The 22,378-nt window shown below is 44.0% G+C and overlaps 1 protein-coding gene across 5 annotated transcripts in view; it reads right to left on the bottom strand.

The window, feature by feature from the left end:
• Positions 1-21,112, bottom strand: part of CELF1 (CUGBP Elav-like family member 1) — a 76,866-nt gene extending 55,754 nt beyond the window's left edge. For 3 of the 5 annotated variants that reach the window (XM_028153442.2, XM_054725617.1, XM_028153439.2), the window contains exon 1: positions 21,049-21,106. The gene's annotated coding sequence lies outside the window, so the exon portion shown is untranslated. Of the gene's footprint in view, positions 1-21,048 lie in introns of all 5 variants that reach the window. The other 2 variants (XM_028153447.2, XM_028153448.2) reach the window with 2 other exon arrangements.
• Between the last annotated feature and the right edge of the window lie 1,266 nt (positions 21,113-22,378).

Here is a 22,378-nt window from a genome sequence, read left to right as displayed (position 1 = left end):
GTCTATCTATCTATCTATCTATCTCTCCCTCCTTTCCTGCCTCCCTTCCACTCACTCTAAAAATCAACAGAAAAAATATCCTCCAATGGGGATAAAAAATAAAATAAAAAATGATGTATTCCAATTCAAACTAAATCTGAATTTTCTTGTTTTTCAAATATATATATAATATTTTTAATATATTTTTATTGATTTCAGAGAGGAAGGGAGAGGGAGAGATAGAAACATCAATGATGAGAGAATCATTGATCAGCTGCCTCCTGCATGCCCCACACTGGGGATCAAACCTACCACCTGGGCCTTTGCCCTAAGTTGGAATTGAACCATGACCTCCTGGTTCATAGGTCAATGTTCAACCACTGAGCCACGCCAGCTGGGCTAACCTGAATTGTTTTTAGATGACAAACATCACAATGCTTTTTTCAAAAAAAAAGTTTTTAAGCAATTTTACCACCACTACAAGCTCTTCTCAGGGGGCTTATGTGAAAGAGAATTCATTAGATGTGCTTAGAGATAACCCACTAGATAATCCCTCTTTTTCCAGGTGCACTTTTTTGTTAAAGTTAAAGCTTCCAGTTTCCTACTTCTAATCCTAACCTGCAGCAAAGAGAGTAACAGGAGACAGGTACACAGGGAAAAAAAAAAACTAGAGCATGGAAGATTAGAATGAAGAAGACTGATAATAGACAAAGAAGCTACCCATCCAGATAGCAAGAGGCGATATATAAAAATGGCCGCTACCTAATATTTCAATTTGTAAAAACAAATACATTAGATAACAAAAAACTAGCTTTCCTCTAGAGGACAGCGGTTGCCAACCGGTTGGACCACTATGGTCCATGAGGTCCGAAAGGTTGTCGACTGCTGCTCTAGGACAACAAAAGGAAAAAAAAAAAAGTGTCTGTTACTGAACCATTTAAGCCTAAAACTTTTAGGTTCTCATGGCAACCTAAGTCTCATCACACTGCACATACTGTATATAAAGCACATATTTAGAGGCTTAACTAGTAAACTCAAAATGTGACATATGTGCAATGTGGGCGACAACATTATTCTGGGAACTTTAACTTTAAAATCTTCCAACTTTTCTTTTGCGGCCCCAAAGATGATATAATAGTCAACTATGCAGAAGGTACAAGCTCAAGGAAGAAGAGACACAAAGAACATAAATAGAAGCAAAGAGAAGAAAGACAAGAAAATCCAGGCTATCAGAAAAAGTTTCTGAACACGGCTCTCCCCCACTGTGAATCAACTTGTAAATGGAGGCATAAAAGCAAGATTTCTAGTGAGGACATATATCAAGATAGCATTTGGAATGCTCTTCAACGTGGGCTCAGTCAAAAGAGTAAGACCATAGATCAGACCATTTGGTAAAATGTGGCACTGACTGCAAGGCAGTCTGAAGAGGTTGATGCTTTCTTTTTTTTCTAGGAGCTCAAAGAATATAGCTGTTTAGAATCAAGAAGCAGGATATCAGAGCCAAAAGGATGGCTGTGGGTCATGGGAATTGGGAAGGGGGGAACCAGACTTTAAGAAAAAAGGTTTGTTTATCCATGTGCCTAGTGATGAATATTTGGGTTGTTTCCAGATTTGGGCTACTACAAATACAGTTATATGAATGTTTGTATACAAAATTTTGTCTGGACACATACCTTCATTTATCTTGGATGAATATCTGGGTATGGAATGACTAGATTGTGTAGTAAGTACATGTTTAACTTTTTAAAAAATATATATTTTTTATTGATTTCAGAGAGGAAGGGAGAGGGAGACAGAAACATCAATGATGAGAGATAATCAGTGATCGACTGCCTCCTGCATGCCCCCCATTGGGGATCGAGTCCGCAACCTGGGCATGTGCCCTTGACTGGGACTGAACCCGGATCCTTCAGTCCACAGGCTGATGCTCCTATCCACTGAGCCAAACCAGTTAGAGCTATGTTTAACTTTTTAAATAAAATTGTTAAACCACTTACAAAAAAAAAACAAAGAGAAAGGGGAAAAGGACATGGCAGTCTGACATCATCCTGTCTCATGTCTCACTAGATGTAACATTCAGTTTCTCATCCGAATATATAAAAACCCAGGGTCCGTAAGGACTGAAGGCTCGACTGAACGCCAGGCTGCACATTGGGCGGGGACTAGCGAGCGGGCTGAACTGCTGACCTCTGAGAGAGAGAGAGAGAGAGAGAGAGAGAGAGAGAGAGGGAGAGAGAGGTGGGGCTGATCTGCGGCTGCTGGCGAGGCAGAGAGAGAGAGAGAGAGAGAGAGAGAGAGAGAGAGAGAGAGAAAGAAGCAGGGTCTGATCCTCGAGGCTGTGGATCAGATCCTGCTTCTCTTCTCTTCCCGCCCCCACCCCCACCCCTCCCGGGCCTCGCCAGCAGCAGCGCCTCTCTCTCCCCAAGACCAAGAGATCGGCAGTTCAGCCCAATGCCAGCAGCCTGGGGTGGCTATTGATCACCCCCACCTCTCTGTCAGGCCCAGAGATAGGCCCAGAGATGCTGACTGGCATAGAAACCGACCAATTAGAACTTAATCTGGGTGAACTTCGAAGGCAGAACCTAAGGTGGGGGCTGAGGAGGGGTTTTAAGGGCAACAGCTGTTTGGTGTAAGGTGTAAGAAAGTGGTTCAATTTTTTTCATGACCAGTTTGGCAGTATAATGCATATGGCTGGCTATCTGTCCAGATATAGGGATTATGTATTTTTGTCTGCCAAGAGCATCTCCTCCTGCTAAAAAAGGCTCCCCCCCCCCCCAATTTAAGCAATCCTATCCTATATAATCTATCTATACTAATAAAAGGATAATATACTAATTAGACCGGGTCAATCGGCCATCTTCCAGACGTCTAACTTCCTTCCGGACAAAGCCATGGTGGGTGGGGGCAGAGGCAGAGGCAGAGGCAGTTAGGGGCGAGATCAGGCCAGCAGGGGAGGGCAGTTGGGGGCGAGATCAGGCCAGCAGGGGAGGGCAGTTGGGCAGGCAGGCAGGCAGGCAGAGGGATTAGGGGCGATCAGGCAGGCAGGCGAGCGGTTAGAGGAGCCAGCAGTCCCAGATTGTGAAAGGAACGTCTGACTGCTGGTCAGACATCTCCCAAGGGGTCCCCAATTGGAGAGGGTGCAGGCTGGGCTGAAGGAACCGACACCGCCCCCGCCCCCCCCCCCATGCATGAATTTTGTGCACCAGGCCACTAGTTTACTATATGATCCATGGATGGGATCATTCCATCTGTCTGCCCTTAAGAACTCCATTATGATCCAAACATTTCTTCTAAATGACTTGAAGATGCTATGCTATGAATGCTACCTTAACACCCCATTTCCATGCCACTTCTGCTAAGGTTAAATTACTCCTACTTTTCAATAAAAACAGTAAACAGTTTAGGTAGGGAACACAAACAGTATCTCATCAGAGTGGTTAACAGGTGTGCCTATTTTCCTAAAGCATTCAAAAGTAAGAACTTCCAGCCCTAGCTGGTTTGGCTTAGTGGATAGAGAGCGTTAGCCTGCGGACTGAAGAGTCCCTGGATTGATCCCAGTCAAAGGCACATGCCCAGGTTACGGGCTCGATCCCCAGTAGGGTGCGTACAGGAGGCAGCTGATCAATGAGTCTCTCTCATCATTGATGTTTCTATCTCCCTCTTCCTCTCCCTTCCTCTCTGAAGTCAATAATATATTATTCGTGCATCAATAGGATCCCTCGTCCTGACCTGAGAGATCGGGCGGAAACTGGCTCTCTGGCATCCCCGGAGGGAGTCCCAGATTGTGAGAGGGCACAGGCCAGGCCATGGGACCCCACCAGTGCACAATCGGGGCCGGGGAGGGACGTGGGAGGTTGGCCAGCCAGGGAGGGACTGCGCGGGAGAGCTCCAGGGCGTGTCCAGCCCAACTCGCTCAGTCCTAATCAGCTGGACCCCAGCAGCAAGCTAATCTACCGGTCGGAGAGTCTACCCCCAATGGTCACTGTGTCATAGCGAGTCATAGCGAGCCAGAGCGAGCGGTTGAGCGGCTTTAGCATATCATTAGCATATTAGGCTTTTATTATATAGGATATAAAAAAGTAAACAAAGAAAAAGTAAGAACTTCTAGAATGAGACAGTGAATTCACATTCACATTACTGATTACTAGTTTAAAAAGCTCATTGGTTGAGCATCGACCTATGAACCAGGAGGTCATGATTCAATTTCCAGTCAGGATACATGCCCGGGTTCCAGGTTTGATCCCCATTGTGGGGCGTGCAGGAGGCAGCCAATCAATGATTCTCTCTCATCACTGATGTTTCTATCTCTCTCTCCCTCTTCCTTCCTCTCTGAAATCAATAAAAATATATTTTAAAAAATTATACTACCACATGAAAGGGAGTGGCTACAAAAACAAATTATTTCATTACTCTTACAAGACTGGGCCTCAATAAGCAAGAAAAGTAGAGGAAAATATTGCAGCATTTGGACTACATGGACTGGTAGCCTAGGCCTGCCCTACCACCTACTAGTAATGTCTGGATGCCCCAAATAAGTGACTGTCTTCACTGAGGTAGCTCAACTCAAGTTTCCTTGTCTATAGAAGGGTAAGCATGTAGTCATCTCTCTTCCTTCCTCCCTCTCCCCATGGTCTGTCTCTACCTCTCCTGCCTGCAATCAATGTGAAGTCTTTTTTTTTTAACCTTTAAATATATTTTTATTGATTTCAGAAAGGAAGGGAGAGGGAGAGATAGACACATCAATGATGAGAGAGAATCATTGATTGGCTGTCTCCTGCACACTCCTCACTGGGAATTGAGCCTGCAACCTGGGCATGTGGCCTGACCAGGAATTGAACCATGATCTTTTGGTTTATAGGTTGACACTCAACCACTGAACCATGATGGCAGGGCTCTTTTGATACTCTTTAGCTCACAATCACTTCATCATATTAAGTTCATTATAAGGTACTTTAAGCTGAACACAGCATTTATCATCTCTTTCCTCCCACCTGTTAAAGAACTAGTTTGCTCCAAATATGGCATTGTTTCCTCAAAGTTCTAAGTTAGGTATAACATAATTCTTTTAATGAATTATCTATCTTGTCATGACAGACACGCATGACTTAAGATGGAGACAAACAGGCTAATGAAAAACACTCGGGTCTGATTTTCAACTGCTCTTTATCTAAGGGGAGAAAAACAACGCATATAGCTTTACAGTGGGAAATCCATGTAAAACTACGTTCTCTTTGAACTTAGGCAGTGGGTTTTTAGGTAGCCCAGCCTGAGGAAAGGGGAAGAGGCAGAAGCCACCTGTCCAGAATACAGAACAGATTCCTTCCCTGGGTAGAAAGTTTCCCTGCACAATCTCTAAGGTCCTTTCCTAACCTCAGAAAATGAGGCTTATTTATGAAAAGTAAGGCCTGGTAAATGCAATGGATGGGTGGGGATAAGAGAACAGGTATGCCAGGAAATTAGGTGGGCTAGAATCCTGCTTCTGCTTCTATATGAACCTAAGTAACTCATTTCAGTTCTGATTTGCAAAATGAAAATATTAGAGAAAAATCTCTAAAGATTCCAACATTCTGAGACTATGGCTTCCTTCTATGCCTACCTCAGCCACCACTCTTCCACTACTGCACCTTACCTTAATTAGGCAGCTTTTTAAAGCATCTTTAATGGAACACAGAATTAAAACCTTTAACTTTCTATTTCTGGCTCACTGCAAATGTACAACAGCATTTTATCAAAAAGTGGTTAATGCCACACAGTTCTTGAGATACTGGCTTTTCTTTGAACCCCAGTGACAGTTACACAGTGACAAGTTGTAAGCAAGGAGGTTGTTACCATGGAGACCCACTAGGATTCCTGGGGGTGGATCCAGCAGGCCTTTTCTCCCCCCTTCTTTTTCATGTCAAATCATTGTTTTTTATGTTCTGGATCTGGCAAATTCAGAAAGCCTGATCTTCAGCAAGCTTCCTTCAAGAAATATTACCATGTAATATACAGTTCTGAAGAAATAAAACTGTTTTAGTGACTCTCTTGCAAAAGAGTTAAATATATTCAAGTCTTAATCTTTCCTCTCCCTATTCATAAAAACAATTAAATACAAACTCAATGATGTCTCAGTGACCTATGTATGCTGCCATTTCTTTCCAAACCATCATATTGCATAAATTATATTATTTAATATCTCCTCTATCAAGACTTTCAAGTTCTTCAAAGCAAGTTTCTACTGAGGAAGTTTCAGCTTCCATATATATATATATATATTTCTATATATATATATATGAAATATAACAGACACACAAAATATAATTATAATAAATCAAAATGATTATAAAATAGATCAAACTGATTAAATTAGAAAAGTATAAGTTTAAATTCAAGTCTGCTCCAAAGTCACTGTGTATGGACAAAGGGTCTATATAATTCAAGGATATGAACTGCCACTCCCAGCTAAATGTGGGCTGCCACTCAGCTCTCCCAGGACACATTCTGTTAGACCAGGGGTCCTCAAACTTTTTAAACAGGGGGCCAGTTCACTGTCCCTCAGACCGCTGGAGGGCCGGACTATAGTTTAAAAAAAAAACTATGAACAAATTCCTATGCACACTGCACATATCTTATTTTGAAGTAAAAAAACAAAACGGCAAAAACACCCGCATGTGGCCTGCGGGCCGTAGTTTGAGGACACCTGTGTTAGAAGATACCTTAAGAAAACAGATCATTTACAAATCTGATTTGAGCATTTGGTTTGTTCAGAGGAGAAGTAAAACAGAATTTAAAAGACTTCACTCTGTTCCAAGAAGCATACACCATTTTTCTATGTTGTATGCTTCTTGGAACAGAGTAAAATCTTTCTCTAGGTCTTACTAGTACTTAGCTCAGAGCAAAGTTACTCCAGACAGATGATCATTAATAAATAAAAATAGCACTTGATTTCATAGTAATAATTGAGAACTTCAGCTATCCTAGGCCTGATCCACAATAACTTGCAAGCTAGAAAGTACTAGAAACAAAGCTCAAAAAGTGTCCCTGTGCACGCCAGTGTGGCTCAGTGGTTGAGCATCGACCCATGAACTAAGAGATCACTGACCAGTTTGATTCCTGGTCAGGGCACATGCCTGTGTTTCTGGTGCGATCCCCAGTAGGGGGCGTACAGGAGGCAGCCGAGCAATGACGTTTCTATCTTTCTATCCCTGTTCCTTCCTCTCTCTACAAAGTAAAATTTTAAAAAGTGCCCCTGTGCTCATAAGTCTTTCCTTAATCTCAAATTAATAATTAAAAAGCCTAAATATAAATGTCACTAAGATAAAATGAGTTGAAAACCAAATTAATAATCATATTTTAAAACAGAAACTGAAAATTCACAAGCCCAAAGGGGAAAAAATGACCTAAGGAGATAAGATATGCCATCAACTAAAGGTAAGCAACAGGCATCAAGATATTCCAAAGGGGGTGAGGGGGGAAAGAGCCCTGGCCGGCTTGGCTCAGTGGATAGAGCGTCAGCCTGCGGACTGAGGGGTCCTGGGTTCAATTCCGGTCAAGGGCACATGCCTGGGTTGCGGGCTCAATCCCCAGTAGGGGACGTGCAGGAGGCAGCCAATCAATGATTCTCTCATCATTGATGTTTCTATCTCTCTCTCCTTCTCCCTTCCTCTCTGAAATCAATAAAGAAATATATTTTTTAAAAAAGATATTCCATAGTAATATTGTACCTGGTTTTTCTATATTTATTCACTTAAGCTTTCCTGTAGCAGGTCCAAAAGGGTTATTATTTTTAAATAGTTTCCCAATCCCATTGCCACAATCTATTAATACAAATTAGTTCAGTAAAGAAGTTTGCAGACTTTTTAAATTACACTTTTAAATGTATCCAGAGGCTATTAGACAGAAACATCATATATTAAAACCAATCGTATCCTTTATAATAAAAGACTAATACGCAAATCGACCAAACAGTGAACAACCGGGTGCTATGACATGCACTGAGCACTAGGGACAGATGCTCAACGCAGGAGCTGCCCCCTGGTCGTCAGTGCACTCCCACAGGGGGAGCGCCGCTCAGCCAGAAGCCAGGCTCATGGCTGGCAAGCACAGCGGCTGTGGCAGGAGCGTCTCCTGCCTCTGTGGCAGTGCTAAGGATGTCCAACTGACAGCTTAGGCCCACTTAAGCCCACATCCCCCAAGGGCTTCCAGACTACAAGAGGGCACAGGCTGGGCTGAGGGCCCCCACCCCCACCCCAGTGCATGAATTTCGTGCACCAGGCTTCTAGTAAATATATAATAAACATGCCCAGCTGGAGTGGCTCAGTTGGTTAGAGGGTCGTCCTGTGCACTGAAAGGTTGCCAGCTGATTCCTGGTCAGGGCACTTACGGGGGTTGCAGGTTCAATCCCTGTCAGAGCACCTACAGAAGGCAGCCAATGGATGTTTCCTTCCTTCTTTCCTTCCTTCCTTCCTCTCTTTTTCCTCTCCCTCTCCCCCTGGCCTTCCTCTCTCTCTCTAAGCATGTCCTTATGGTATCTTTCATGATTATTTCCCATACATTTGAAAGTAGAAGAGTGAAGGACAAGCCCAGAGGACAGTTTTGCCACACTAGTTTAATATCAGAGTCTAAAAACAAAAAAGGAGAGACTCAGGTGACAGGACATGAGAGAAGGCAAACTCCTGGATGCTTTATTCATTTTTACTACTGGTTTACAATTTCCTTGATTTTATTTTTAAATGCATGTCTTGGCCAGAAAAGAAAGACAGCACAGACTGCCAACAATATCAGATTCTCCTTTTCTTATTCTCTGGGGCTACAGCAAACAGATTCAGGGTTGTCTAAGAGCCTTCTGATTTTGTTCAAGCAATATACAATACGAGGTTTCAAGATCACAGAACTATACAAATGCTTTTATAGCACAAATCTTAGCCAACTTAATGTCTTTCAATGGAAAGCTGCTTACTTTTTTTTTCCACCCAGAAAACTCCTTGGAGCTTTAAAGTACTGTATCTTTAAAAAGCAATGATTTGAACAAACAAGAAATTCACAGAATTTCCATTTTAATGTTTTCTTCGTATTCCTAGTCCTTATTACTAACCTATCTCAAAACATAAACGTGCCATTAGACCAAACATGGACTATTCAACAGATATTTATTTAGTATCGACTTTATGCAAAGCCCCGATACAAGTAAGCACTATGGATTGTAAAACTTCTATTCACAGCATTCAGTTCAATACTATATACATTCTACATGAAGGCATAACATTGTTTAGGTACATATTTACAACCACTTGGCCTCCAGTGCCAAGTAGTGTCTTCCAGCTTTTTCTACCCTGAAATACCATTCCTTCTCGGTTATATACAAATCCACATTTCAAAGCTGGCTCTTGTCACTTTTTAATTCCTGCTCATTAATTAGTATTACAGGGAAAGTTTACATTTTTCTGGAATAAAGTCTTTTAACTTAAAAAACTAAATGATCACAGGAAGGAAAAAAAATCAAATTAGCAGCATTAAACTGTCTTTCTCAGAGTTTCCCTCCCTTCTTCATTAACATTTCTCAAAGAAAAAAACTCCACTGTGATGCTCCTATTACAGATCATTTGTGAGACCAGACAGACTCCATCAACTGGGCACACAGCCACTCACCATTACCCTTTGTTTAAAGTCTCAACTGCCATTCAACCCACATCATTGTATTCCACTCAAGTCCATTAACCTTTTTTAAGAGAAAACAACCAGGACACTAAATGTGTTACTCCCCTAGATAAGAAAAGGGAAGTAATTCATATGCCTCACAAAAAAATTTTTTAAATATATTTTTATTGATTTCAGAGAGGAATAGAGAGAAACATCAATGATGAGAGAGAATCATCTATTGGCATCCTCCTGCATGCCCCACACTGGGGATTGAGCCTGCAGCTCACCCATGTGCCGTGACCAGGAATGGAACTGCGACCTCCTGGCTCACAGATCGACACTCAACCACTGAGCCACACCTGCTGGGCCTCAAAAAATTCTTTAAAAATAATGGCTCACTTTAAGTTTCCTATTTGAAAAAGCAGTATTATTTTATTATATGTCTAAATGTAGTAGTTATAAACAAATAATCTTTAAAACTTGTTTAAAAAAACAACTAAAAAACCTTCAATGCTGATCTGGCAAAGCACCAGAGAGTAACACTCTACACCAAAAGTAACATGAAATTAATATTCTTTAAATAAAACTTTAAAAACAGCCCTGGCCGGTGTGTTTCGGTTGCTTGGGTGTTATCCCATACACCAAAATGTTGCTGATTCAATTCCTGGACAGGGCACATGCCCAGGTTGTGGGCTTGATCACCCATAGAGGGTTATGTAGGAGACAACCCATCGATGTTTTTCTCTCTCCCTCTCCATTCCCCTCTCTCAAAACAAAAAACAAAACAAAATAAGCAAACAAAAAATAGTAAGTATGAAGGAGAAAAAATCATCCAAGTCCCAATGCCCAGAGGAAATGTTGGTGTTTATCCTTCTTGCTTGCAAAATAAAGTTTTTAGGAGAATTAAAGATTTAATTCTTAGCAGAAAAAATGTTAAATCAATATGGAGTTTATAATGGATATAAAGCATCCTTGGAAAATGTTACAGGTCTGGAACTCAAAGAGGTATAAAATAAACAAACAGGCCCAGCCAGAGTGGCTCAGTTGGTTGAGCGTCATCCCATGCACCAAAAGGGATCGACTCCAGGTCAGGGCTTACTTACCTGGGTTTAGGGTTTGATCCCCAGTCCGGGAGCCTATGGAAGGCAACCGGTTAAATATCTATCTCTGTCTCTGTCTCTGTCTCTCTCTCTCTCTCTCTCTCGCTCTCGCTCTCGCTCTCTCTCTTCCTCTCTCTAAGCATGTCCTCAGGTGAGGATTAAAAATATAAAAATAAAAATATTAACAAATATATGCTCATGGTCTCCATAGCATAGCAGAGAACAAAAAGATTAACAATGAAACAATTCTGTAAGGAAACCCCTACTTTAAAGAGATTCTAATAGCCAATTTCATGGCAAGGATAAAGTTACAATTATAAAGATCTCATCAAGAAAACTGTCTGTAGCAAACTACAAAGCTCAAATAAGGATTTTTGGTACAAGACAGTTTACAAAGCAAATAGCCCAAACTGATTGACTCTTTCTTCTACATTACAAACTTTATTCCTCCCTCCCTCCCTAAAACTAGTTACCTAACTTAGGAAGAGACCCAGGTGTCCCTACTACAAATCCAATAATATACTCATTTGTATTTTCAGTTTTCTACCAACAGACTCTCATGAAGTAGACAGTGAAAATGAATCTAGGAAACCACATTACCCAAGGATTCCAAAGGGAACAATAAGCTAAAAGGTTCTATGGGAAGGATGCCTTGTGCAGCAAAACATTTCAAATGCACAAATTGGACGTTAGGAAACAATGTCTCATTCCTTAAGCCACAAAAGACAAAAGGAAAATGCAAAACAAAATACACCCAAAAAGGGTAAAACAAAAGAACACTGAGTTAATAGCTACTTTTTATGTATGGCATTTTAACTGTCGTTTTATTTGAACTGCATTACTGACCCATGCGATGAGTAATATGCCCATTTTCTACACATGAAAAAAGGAAATAGCATTATCAACACCACACCAGGCACTGTTCAGCGCCCAGCATAAGTTATCTCAATTAACTCTCACATTATCATTTCAGGTTGGTATCTCTATTTTAAAGACAGGAAAACAGGCCCAAAAATGTTAAGGTCACACACAGTGATGGTACCAATTTTTAAGCCCACTGGCTTGAGCTGTCACATCTATCCCTCCCAGGCTATACTTATAAACCCCATTCAAGTCACATCGTTCTTTGAAACCACAAGTTTTCATTGTAAGGACTCAAAGATCAAATAATCAACTCTCAATTATGGAAAAGATTACTTCTCCAGGTTTTTCCAAAAATTTGTTTCTATTTTACTTGCTGTGTACCACAGCACCTCTAGGAAGTTGTGTGCATGCAAAATACAGGATTACATTACTATCAATCAACTTCAGAATTTGTTAGAAGTTCTATTGGGAAAGGCTACACAGAAAGTTAATTCTTGGTTCAAATTATAATTCCTGAAATACTTGAACTTCCATGATACATTCAATGTCTAACTATTATAAAAAATAATCAAGACTCAAATAATAGTTTTGAACAAAAGAATGATTCATGTTGTTTGGGGAAAATATATGCATACCCTCCCTGACACTAAAATCAAGTCGCATGTGTGAGGGCTGTAATACCTCATGGGACAACAGGGTTGACTGAATAAAATTTCCAGTTATCCCATGCCCCAAGGATTAATATTAAATTGCATTTATTACTGGAGAAGAGGAACATGGGGTGGGAGGCAAGATCCAAAAAGCAAAGAAAAGAAAAGTAGAGAATCAAGCAGACAAAAAACAGTTATGAACCTCCAAAAAATAGTACAGGCTCATCTTAATAAGAAAGCTTTTCCCGCATGAGAATACTCTGAGTAACTTTGTTCCTACTGAAACAAACTGGGAGACCTAGGACTACATTTAACATGCTCTTACTCTGGAAATATTAGTTAACCAAACTTGACCATTAACTGTCAGGTTTTTAAACTTATCTGTACACAATGTGGAATATCTAGAGATCAGTCCACTCTGACAAAAAACACTCATCTATATATATAAAAGCCTAAGTGACCAGAATGACCAGAAGAACCGGTCGCTATGACAATGATGCTCAATGCAGGAGCTGCCCCCTCGTGGTCAGTGTGCTCCCACATCCAACCTCCCACGGTGTCCCATCCCCCATCCCTCCCCCACCCCTGCCCGGTCCAGCAGGGCCCAATTGCCTGATTGGGGCCTGACCCCGGGCTGGGACAGGGAACCTGGGGTGGATGGAGGTGGACACGGCCCCTTTCCTAGGGGCCAAGGGCAAGCTCCCTCCTCAGGACCGGCGGTGTGCCCTGTCCCTCCCTCCAGCTATTAGGCCTGGATTGGCCCACCACCTGCCCACCGCAGTGGAGGCACAGCGGCGAGGGAAGGGGGGTGGGGTGGGGAACTGAGGGGTGGAGTGCCAACAATGGTGGCATCGGGGTCCAGTGTCCGTTCCTTCCGGGCCCCCTTTCCTAGGGGGGCCAAGGGCCAACCTCCTGTGCCCCATCCCTCCCTCAGCCAGCAGGCCCCAATCACCAGCCAGACGTAGGGACCCCACCTGTGCACTAATTTCATGCACTGGGCCTCTAGTATATTATAAAGCAAAGGCAGAAACTTAAACCTGCCTGTTCTTCTCTTCATGTGATACTTTTTCTGTATACAACCCATATTTTTTTTTTTAATAATGGTTTGTTTTTTTTAAATATATTTTATTGATTTTTCACAGAGAGGAAAGGAGAGGGACAGAGAGCCAGAAACATCGATGAGAGAGAGACATCGACCAGCCGCCTCCTGCACACTCCCCACTGGGGGATGTGCCCGCAACCAATGCACACGCCCTTGACCGGAGTCGAACCCGGGACCCTCCAGTCCGCAGACCGACGCTCTATCCACTGAGCCAAACCGGTTTTGGCACAACCCATATTTTGAATATGCTGCACATTAAAGATTAGAAATTAAGGTTAAATTAGAAGTGGTGCTATTATTTGTAATTTGGTTTATTGTTATGTACTTTTAAGCACCCTGATATGTTTGATTTTTTAAGAGATTTGAGCTTGGTGGTGGACATACCTGTGTGACAATCCACAGGAAGAGCATGTTCTAATCAATTCAGCAGCCTTTGTAGAGCTCCAAGAGAGGAAGAACTACCAAGAGGCATCACTGTACACAATGACCTCAAGAAGCAGAGGAATTCAGCCACAAAAAGGAATAAAGTCCTGATGCATACATGCTACAACATGGATGAAATGAGTGAAATTTATTGCTAAGTGAAATAAGCCAGATACAAAAGGACAACAATATTGTAGGGTTCTAGTTACATGAAATACCTAGAAGAGGCAAATTCATACAGACAGTAAGTAGACTAGAGCAGCCGTCACCAACCTGTGGTCCATGGACCACTGGTGGTCCGTGAGGTCCGAAAGGTTGGCGACCGCTGGACTAGAATTTACCAGGGGCTAGGAGGAAGGGAAAATCGGGTGTTTGTTGCTTAATGGTTACAAAGTTTCCATATGGAGTGAAAAAAGATTTTGAAAAATGACAGTGGTGGTGACTGTACAATACTGTGAATATACTTGACCTAAACCTAAAATCTAAAACTATAAAACTCCTAAAAGAAAATAGGGGGAAAGCTTCATGGTTTTGGACTTGGCAATGATTTTTCAGGTATAAAACCAAAAGGACAAGCAACAAAATAAAAAACAGACAAATGAGAGGACTTCAAACTTAAAAAAACAAAAACAAAAACCTGGTTTTTCAAAAGGTATTTTTTTAATTGATTTCAGAGAGGAAGGAAAAGGGAGAGATAGAAACATCAATGACAGAGAATTACTGATGGGCTGCCTCCTGCACATCCCCCACTGGGGATTGAGCCCACCACCCAGAATCAAACCATGACCTCCTGGTTCATAGGTCAATGCTCCACCACTGAGCAACACCGGCTGGGCAATATTAAGTTTTTAAAGGACACAATCAACAAAGTGGAAAGGCAGCCTACAGAATGGAAGAAAGTATGTTCAAATCATATATTTAATAAGGGATTAATATTCAGAATATATAAAAAACTAATTCAACAACAAAACAACCTGATTTAAAAATGGGCAAAGAACTTGAAGGCATTGGCCAACAAGCATAATCTTCAACATCATTAATCAGAAAAATGCATATCAAAACCACAATGAAGCCCAGTTGGTGTGGCTCAGTGGCTGAGCATTGGCCCATGAACCAAGAGGTCACCAGTTCTCAGAGCACATGTCCAGGTTGCAGGCTAGATCCCCAGTAGGGGGTGTACAGGAGGCAGCCAATCATTGTTTCTCTCTCATCCATGTTTCAATCTATCCCTCTCCCTTTCTCTTTCTCTAAAAATCAATAAAAACATTTGTTTTAAATTACTCTCAAAACCACAATGAGATATCACCCCCATCAGGATAGCTACACTTTTTTTTAAAGTTTTAAAAACAAGGTAGCTCAGTTGGCTAGAGTGTCATCCCAATGTGACTAGGTTGCAGATTCGGTCCAGGATCAGGGCACATACAGGAATCAACCTGTTAGTGCATGAATGGGTGGAACAAATCGATGTCTCTGTTTCTCTCTCCCCCTTCCTCTCTCTCTAAAAAAATAAGTAATTAATTTTTAAAAACCACATACACACAAATGTTGGCAAGGATGTGAAAATATTGGAGCCCTTGTGCTACTGGTGGGATTATAAACTTTCAGATTAGCAAGACAGAAATTCTGTAGATATTTCCCAACAATGTGAATGAATTTAATGGCACAAAACTAACTATACACTCAGAAATTAAGATGGCCCCGGTGTGGCTCAGTTGGGTGGTGACATCTGATGCACTGAGGGTTTGTGGGTTCAATTCCAGATCAGAGCACATGCTTGGGTGGTGGGCTCGATCCCTCGTGGGGAGTATATGGGGGCAGATGATCAATGTGTCACTCTCACATTGATGTTTCTCTTTCTCTCTCCCCCTCTCCCTTTCTCTCTAAAAGTCAATTAAAAATCTTTTTTAAAAAAATAGTTAGCAATGAAGAAAAATACCACACGATCTCACTCATTTATGGAAAATAAAGATCATTATAACCTGATGAACAAAAAGATAGATATAGCCGAAACCGGTTTGGCTCAGTGGATGGAGCGTCGGCCTGCGGACTCAAGGGTTCCAGGTTCGATTCCAGTCAAGGGCATGTGCCTTGGTTGCGGGCACATCCCCAGTGGGGGGTGTGCAGGAGGCAGCTGGTCGATGTTTCTCTCCCATCGATGTTTCTAACTATCTCTCTCCCTTCCTCTCTGTAAAAGGTCAGTAAAATATATTTAAAAAAAAAAAAAAAAGATAGATATAGAGGCAGTAAAGCATCAAACAGACTGTCAAATTACAGCGGGAAGGCTGGGGAGTATTGGGGAGGGGGGAAGAGATCAACCGAAGGACTTGTATGCTTGCATATAAGCACAACCAATGGACACAAGACACTGGGGGGGTGGGATGAGAGCATGCGACAGGGGGTAGCAGAGACTGGGGGAAGGTCAATGGGAGAAAAAAAAGGAGATATATGTACTACTATGTGTAATACTTTAAACAATAAAATAAAATTTTAAAAAGTTAGCAATGAACAAAATAAACTGACAAACAAAACAGAACCAGAGACATTGAAGCATACATGCAACAGACTGTCGTATTTCAGAGGGGGAGGGGGCGAGGGAGAGCAACCCAAGAACTTATATGCATATGTGCATAACCCATGGACACTGATAATAGCGTGTGGTTAAGGCCTGGGGAGAGGGCAGGAGCAGGGTGGAGAGGGTGAAGGGGGGGGGGGGGGACATCTGTAATACTTTCAAAAAATAAAGACAGCCTGGCCAGCGTGGCTCAGTGGTTAAGCCTCCACCCATGAACCAGGAGGTCACTGTTCGATTCCTGGTCAAGGCACATGTCCAGGTTGTGGGCTCGATCCCCAGTAGGGGGCATGCAGGAGGCAGCCATCAATGATTCTCATCATTGATGTTTCTATCTCTCTCCCCCTTCCTATCTGAAATAAAAAATATATTTAAATAAATAAATAAATACAAAATTTTATAAAACAAAACAAGGGTGATAAAGTTTATATTATGTGATTTTATCAAATAAAAATGCAAATATAAAAATTGGTTAAAATGGCAAATTTTGTTGTATATATGTCAATTATAAAATCATTACTATATCAAGAAACCACTGAATTATGTTATGTGAATTATATCTCAATAAAGCTGTTAAAAAAATAAAAGGCAGGAAGAAACAGCCATTTGTTGGTAGTACCCAAAGCTTTGAGCAGAGAGGAGCCTAATGCTCCTATTTCTTCCAAATTTATCCTGGCCTCCAGGTGACAACTCTTCTCTTTCCCGTTCCAAAGCACTTATTAGGTCCAGCCTCAGAGCCAAACTAAGTTAAAGAAGCTGCAGTAGCATTCACAGGTAGGGGCAAGGAATTCAGGATTCACACTCCACATTTGGCAGCAGAGCCCAAATCTTTTTTTATTTTAAATCATACTGCAGACATACAATAAATGTTAGGTCTGTGCCCTTCCTCTCCTCCTCTTCCAGGTCAGCATATGTTTAAAAGAACAACTTCTCTTCTCCTATACTGGGATATCCACTGACCTACCTCATTTGTGCTGGAGCTGTTAAATACAGAACACTATTTAAAATGTGGTTGTTAAACCATGCCTATCACCTATTATTAAATCTTAAAAACACAACACAAAATTGTTACTAGGATAAGCTTCTTTTGGTAAAATAAGCATTTCTATAGCATATCAAAAGGATGATAAGATAAAGTCTGAATATCAATAATTATCTCTGAGAGGTGGGACTAGGGTGAGTTTCTGCCTTTTTGGCTTACCAGTATTTTTTATAATGAATCTGTAACTTCTGTAATAATAAACAGAAACTTTATAAAAATAAACAAATCAGCTAACTCAAAAATTCACTGTCTACCTATTACACCGCAGGCACTTTCACATGCTAAAGCACTGAAGCTCGATTAGTACCTTGTGTGAGGTAGACACATTTTCTCCATTTTGCAAATGAGAATAAAAGGCTCAGAACAATTACTTGATCAAGGATGTATAGCTAGTAACTGACAGAGCAAGGATTACAATTCAGGCCTTCTAACTTCAAGCTCAGGGCCCTTTTCGTTACATCATATTTTAAAGAGCAATTTGCATGATACTGTTTTTTAAAAATCTGATGAGACTTGCTATGTAACCTTGGGCAAAGTCACTTAACCTCTGGAGGCCTTGGTTTCCTCATCTAAAAAGTGAAGAGTTGCCCTAACCCAGTGGTCAGCAAACTCATTAGTCAACAGAGCCAAATATCAACAGTACAACGATTGAAATTTCTTTTGAGAGCCAAATTTTTTAAACTTAAACTTCTTCTAACACCACTTCTTCAAAATAGACTCGCCCAGGCCGTATTTTGTGGAAGAGCCACACTCAAGGGGCCAAAGAGCCGCATGTGGCTCGAGAGCCGGCGCAGTTTGCCAACCACGGCCCTAACCAGTTTGGCTCAGTGGATAGTCAGCCTGCAGACTGAAGGGTCCCAGGTTTGATTCCGGTCAAGGGCATGTACCTCGGTTGTGGGCACATCCCCAGTAGAGTGTGCAGGAGGTAGCTGAATCGATGTTTCTCTCTCATAGATGTTTCTAACTCTCTATTCCTCTCCCTCTCCCTTCCTCTCTGTAAAAAAAAAATCAATAAAATATTTTTTTTTTAAATACAAAAAAAAAAAAAAAAAAGGTGAAGAGTTGATGAACAGGGAGGGAGTGGTTAGAGAGCGACCAAAGGACTTGTATGCGTGCATATTAGCATAACCACTGGATACAGACACTGGGACAGTGTGGCGGTGGGAGCTTGCCCGGGGTGGGACTGACTGGGGAGTGGGGGGGGGGGGGGGGTCAAGCAGAAAAAAAGAGACATATGTAAAACTTTAGACAGTAAAAAAAAAAAAAAGTGAAAAGGAAAATATGTATTCTACCTCTAAGAGCCCCACCTGCTAATGGATTTTAAGTCCAGACACTGAGAGATAGTATCTAGAAGAAAATCCCCATAGGCAAGAATGAATGGTTGGCCCAGTTGGGGTGGTTCAGTGGTTGAGTGTAGACCTATGAACTAGGAGGTCACGGTTCCATTCACAGTCAGAGCACGTGCCCAGGTTGTGGGCTCAATTCCCAGTAGGGGCCATGCAGGCGGCAGCTGATGAATTCTTCTCTCATCATTGATGTTTCTACCTCTCCCTTTCTCTCTGAAATCAATAAAAAAAATCTATTTTTTTTAAAAAGAATGGTTGGAGAGAAGTTGAGGCCTATCCTCTTGGCCAACAGTCATTTACTTATTTATTGGGGGGGGGGGGGGGGGGGGGGGTTAATCAACACCCGAGGATATTTTTTCCATTGATTTTTAGAGCGTGAAAAGGAGGAGAGACCGAGAGAAACATCCATGTGAGAGAGAGAGATATCGACTGGTTGCCTCCTGCACACGCCCCAACCCGGGCCAGGGAATGAGTCTGCAACCGAGGTACATGCCCTTGACCAGAATCAAACCCTGGACCCTTCAGTCCACAGGCAGAGGCTCTATCCACTGAGCCAAACCAGCCAGTGTGACCAACAGTCATTTTTTTTTAAATATATTTTATTGATTTTTTACAGAGAGGAAGGGAGAGGGAGAGAGAGTTAGAACATTGACGATAGAGAAGCATCCATCAGCTGCCTCCTGCACACCCCCTACTGGGGATGTGCCTGCAACCAAGGTACATGCCCTTGACCGGAATCGAACCTGGGACCCTTGAGTCCGCAGGCCGACGCTCTATCCACTGAGCCAAACCGGCTAGGGCCCAACAGTCATTTTTAATGGAAACAGGTGGCATACATACAGTCAATATGGAACAGGAAATATGGAACCAATGGGGGGGGGAACCATAAACTTCCCGGTTAAAGCAGCAGCTGAAAGGTCCGACTCAACCTTGTCCAGCTCTTGATCAGAAACCACACACTGTCAAGTTGGAAGACTATAAAAACTGACATGGAGGGTGTGGGGTGACCGAAGCAATAGCTTCTGCATGCTACGGTTAACTCTGTGACTTTCCACGTGGGCTTCACAAACAGGCAGAAGAAAACAGCCATGTGTTGGGAGTTACCCAAAGCCCTGAGCCGAGAGGAGCCTAACGCTCCACCAGAAAGAGCCCTGGGCGACTCTCCGCGGGGAAACACACCTCCTTCCTCACCGGGAATTTCAGAAGAGACTGAAGCGTGCAGAGAACTCTGGGAGACAGACGCCACACTTGGAACGAGTCCACCCCAACACTTGTGGAAAAGGTGGAAGAATGCGATAAAATAAAAAAATAAAAAAAAAAGCCTCCCCATTCTAGAGAATCAAAGAGTGAAAAAAAAGCCTTTAAAAGGCGTGAAGTTCCCGTAAAGGAGCCGTTGGGTGTGTCTGGAACCTCTCACACTGCGGACACGACAGCACCCCACGCTCCTTAGAAACTGTTCCGCAGCCTTCTTTCCTCGGGGGTAATGCAAGTACCGACAGCATCAACTCTGCCGGCGAGAGAGAGAGAGTCCATTTTGCTGAAACGGGCTCCGACCAAACTAGGAGGATGAGCGGCTGACCAACGAAGAGCTCCTTACGAGCTCGTGCAACCGTCTTCGGAGAATCCAAACAACATCCGGACCCGAGGACCACAGCCCAGGCGCCGCCGGCCTCACCCCCGAAGCCAGGTGCCCACAGCAGAAGGCTCTCCGCCGGGCTCCCCGCGCTCCGGGTGCGACACTCAGCCCCGCTTCTAGGCCACGACGGGGCGAGCACCTGAAGGGGGAGGGGGGGCGGGCCGAGCGAGGCCCTAGCGGATCTGGGACGAGCAGCCCGGGCGCTCGAGGCTGCCCTTCGGAGGAGAGGCGCTGCCCTCCAGGGGCAGGGGTCCCGGCCCTCGAGGGGTGAGCACCGAGAACACGTGGGCCGACAGGAGCAGCGAAAGGGTGTCCCGGGCAGGCAGCCTGGGTCTGGCACGGAGGCCGGAAAAAAAAAAAAAAAAAAAAGGAGGACGGCGCTCCCCCTCGGCAGGGAACGAAGCCTCTGGGTCCGGAGGGTGAGGCAAAGGGCGCGGGGAGAGCGAGCGGGGCCACGAGGGCGGGTCTCCCTGGGCGGCGGGGCGCGCGCCGGGCCAGCGCGGCGGCACCCGGGGAGCAAGAGACCCCGACACGCGGGAGGAGACCACGGATCTGTCCCCCCCCCCCCCGCCCGGGGCGCGGGGAACGAGGAGCGGCCGCGCCCGGAGGGCCTGGTGCCCCGCGGCCGCCCGGACCGGACCCGCCCCGCGGCGCCTCCCTCCTGCCTCCTTTCCCTCCCTCCCACCCGCGGCCCGTTATCCCGCGGCCGCCGCACTCACCAGCGGCTGCACCTGAGCCCGCCGCTGCCTCCGCTGCTGCCTGCGCCTCCTCAGCCGCCGCCGCCGCCGCCTCGCTTCTGAGGCCGAGTCCCCGGGGAGCCTCCGCGTCCCGCCGCCGCCGCCGCTGCCTCCAGAGCAGAACACCCCAAAATGGCGGCACTTCCGGCACCTACCACCGGCGGGGAGGGCCGAGGGGGGGAGGGCGGCGAGGGGAACGTACCACCGCGGAGCCGCCCACAAGCGCAGATGCGAGCGGAGCGCGCCGCGGCCCAGGGGCGGGCCGAGTGCCCGGCGCTGCAGCGCCCCCTCGGGCCGGGGAGTGGAGAAGCAACTGCGCCGAAAGCCCGGGCCGCCGCCGCGGGGAACCCTCGGGTTTGGGAGGTGCCGGGGCGCATCTCTTTGTCTCCGAGCTCTCCTGGAGGGAAAGGTGGGGAGACCCCGCCTGGGAACCTGAAGATCTGGGCTCTGGGCACTGCACCCACAGGAGCCCTGGATGACCTGCTGGCCAAGGACCCCTGCTTGGCACTGACGATGAGCACAATAAAATATTGGATGAATGAATGAATGAATGAGTTGAATGGAATGGTGTGCTTGGCCAGCCTGGGGCACCTGACAAACCCTCATTTCTACCCTAGCAGATGAGCAACAGGGTCCCTGCCTTGTTCCTAATCCACTGAGCTGTGGAATGTGAATGTATTGCAAGCTTTCGGAATTAGGGGAGTGCTTTCTAGCGGGATGATACGCTGTCTGAACCCACAACTTTGCCAAAATCCTCCTAGCGCCGGGAAGCTCAGAAGGGTTCTATTAAGAAACCGTAGATGGCCCAGCCCTAAACTTCTTTCCCTAGAAAAAAACTTGTAAACAACTCAGGTTAGGACATTAAAGTTCTCCTTCAGAGTGACTCAGGGATACCAGGATCTAGATGAAAAACCAACAGTGCAATAGTTTTGTGGTTATTTTTTTTTTTAAGACTAACGTCAGTTATTCAGCAGGTTCTACACCTTGTGGGACAGTGAAATACAAATAAAACTTAGCTCTGAGACCTTTTGGCACCAGCAACATGCAAATAACTCATGGGTTTGCAAATGATTTTTCTGTAACATTATCTGGCTCACCAGAGCAAATAGTTCTTATACCCACAAATACTGATTATACCCTACCTTACCACAAAAAAACAAGTGGACTCCCAAGCAGAAGCCTCAAGGGCTTTCCCATGTGTTGGAAGCACCACTTTTCCCCTTAGGAGGGAAAAAAAAATAAATAAATAACACAGTTTTTCTGGTATCATACGGATCGGAACAATTAGCCTCTAAGTTCTACACTGTCATAG

Source organism: Eptesicus fuscus, chromosome 13, assembly GCF_027574615.1.
Source record: "Eptesicus fuscus isolate TK198812 chromosome 13, DD_ASM_mEF_20220401, whole genome shotgun sequence".
In the NCBI taxonomy this organism is placed as follows: Eukaryota; Metazoa; Chordata; class Mammalia; order Chiroptera; family Vespertilionidae; genus Eptesicus; species Eptesicus fuscus.
Note: the sequence above shows the minus strand (reverse complement) of the source record. Positions and strands in the feature narration are given on the sequence as shown.